General features: G+C 42.4%; 1 protein-coding gene across 2 annotated transcripts in view; it reads right to left on the bottom strand.

The window, feature by feature from the left end:
- zranb1a (zinc finger, RAN-binding domain containing 1a) overlaps positions 1-2,500 on the bottom strand; it is a 32,452-nt gene that overhangs the window by 1,425 nt on the left and 28,527 nt on the right. The window lies entirely within an intron of this gene.

The following is a 2,500-nucleotide window of genomic DNA, read 5'->3' as shown; positions in this document are numbered from 1 at the left end:
GAGAGAGAACAAAAACCATTAAGGCTTCAAGGAACAAAAAAACAAGACTTAAAAAAGGGGGGTTTAAATGTCCTTTTTGGTATTTTTGCCTGGTCCAATAGAAAATTAAGCAGTACATGAATCTGCTTTCTATTTATATTATATTTAGGCCCATTATTAAAAGGGTGAAAACACCTTCCCTAAAACACAGCAAAGTCACAGGTGTCCTGCAAAACATCCCTCTATCACCTGGGGATGAAGGTGAGCTCTGTGTCCATGCAGTTCTCCACTGAAGGTCTCCATATGGGAGGTTTGTATATGGGCCTCTAAACTTTTTAGTGTCATGTGTAAGTGTCATGCGTACGTGTCATATAGTGTCATGTGTAAGTGTCATATAGTGTCATGCGTGTCATATAGTGTCATGCATAAGTGTCATGCAGTGTCATGCCTAAGTGTCGTGTAGTGTCATGCGTAAGTGTCGTGTAGTGTCATGCGTAAGTGTCGTGTAGTGTCATGCGTAAGTGTCGTGTAGTATCATGCGTAAGTGTCATGTAGTGTCATGCGTAAGTGTCATGTGTAAGTGTCATATAGTGTCATGCGTAAGTGTCATAGTGTCATGTGTAAGTGTCATGCGTAAGTGTCATATAGTGTCATGCGTAACTGTCGTGTGTGTCATATAATGTCATGCGTAAGTATCATATAGTGTCATTTGTAAGTGTCATATAGTGTCATGCGCAAGTGTCATATAGTGTCATGCGTAAGTGTCATATAGTGTCATGCGTAAGTGTCATATAGTGTCATGCATAAGTCTCATATTGCGTAAGTGTCATATAGTGTCATGTGTAAGTGTCATAGTGTCATACATAAGTGTCATATAGTGCCATGTGTAAGTGTCATATAGTGTCATGCGTAAGTGTCACAAAGTGTCATGCGTAAGTGTCATGTGTAAGTGTCATATAGTGTCATGTGTAAGTGTCATATAGTGTCATGTGTAAGTGTCATGTAGTGTCATGCATAAGTGTCATGTAGTGTCATGCGTAAGTGTCATATAGTGTCATGTGTAAGTGTCATGTGTAAGTGTCATATAGTGTCATGTGTAAGTGTCATATAGTGTCATGTGTAAGTGTCATGTAGTGTCATGTGTAAGTGTCATGTAGTGTCATGTGTAAGTGTCATGTAGTGTCATGCATAAGTGTCATAGTGTCATGTGTAAGTGTCATATAGTGTCATGCGTAAGCGTCATATAGTGTCATGTGTAAGTGTCATGTGTAAGTGTCATGTGTAAGTGTCATGTGTAAGAACACAATCAGTCCTCACAACTTCATTATTCACATCACTGTGAGATTCCATCATCATCATTCCCTGTTGCATTAACACGGGACTGTTGATCATTGTCCCCTTGTTTATGGAGGGGAGGCAGGGAGACGGGGGGGATAGAGGGAGGGAGAGGGAGAGAGGGGGAGAGACACAGAGAGAGAGAGAGGGGAAGGGAAAGGGAGGGAGTGAGAGAGAGACATACAGGGAGAGAGAGAGAGAGAGAGAGAGAGAGAGAGAGAGAGAGAGAGAGAAACATACAGGGAGAGAGAGAGAGAGAGAGAGAGAGAGAGACATACAGGGAGAGAGAGATAGAGGTAGAGAGGAGGTGATGATGACATTGAGAGTGGGTGTTTTATTCATTTTAAACCAGTGGTCCCCGACCCTTAGGCCCAAGGAACATTAAATTATTCCCATTTTATTTACTGTGGTGTATTTCTCTCAGGTTTGTGCGACTTTCCATGCACGAGAGGTTAACCGGGAGCTGAGAGACGTCACCTAAAGCCGCACCGATACCGCGCATGCGCAAAATATCATGATATCGGGCCGGGTTTAGGTGACGTCTGGAGCTGAGCGGCTGCGAGCGGCAGTGGTGTTGTAGCTTTGGTGGAGAGAGAAGGTGTGTATCGCTCTTCTCTCTGTTCACCGGTACTTTGTCATGTTTAACAGTGCTTGGTGTACGTGTATATTGTGTTTGCTCAAATTTAACCCACAAATTAGCAAAAATGAGCACGAAACAGACGTCGTTAGAAAGTTAGAAACTCTGCCGGTGTTCTGGATTAAAGTCATGGCGGAATACCCTGAGATTGTCACCACAGCACTTACATCCCTATCGCCATGTCCGACATGCTATCTGTGTGAAGCGGGGATTTCTGCAGTGACGGCAACCGAAACAAAACAACGGAATAAACTGGACATAAGCAACACACTTCGGGTGTCATTGTCTCCTATTACCCCAGATGGAACCGTCTTGTTGTACAGAAACAAGTTCAGGGTTCTCATTGGTTTAGCGTTGTAGTGAGTTAAAAAGGCAAGTTTAAATACAATTAAAGTAAAATTATTAATTTTAATTTAAATGTATAGCCCCCACCCCCATCTGTAAAACTAGTGACACTTTACTGAGGAACCGATAACACTGTAAACTCCTGGTGATGGCTTCACCTCAGACTGTACTCACTCACATGACTTTAATGGATAAGTAAACATA

Source organism: Tachysurus fulvidraco, chromosome 8, assembly GCF_022655615.1.
Source record: "Tachysurus fulvidraco isolate hzauxx_2018 chromosome 8, HZAU_PFXX_2.0, whole genome shotgun sequence".
NCBI classification, from domain to species: Eukaryota; Metazoa; Chordata; class Actinopteri; order Siluriformes; family Bagridae; genus Tachysurus; species Tachysurus fulvidraco.
Note: the sequence above shows the minus strand (reverse complement) of the source record. Positions and strands in the feature narration are given on the sequence as shown.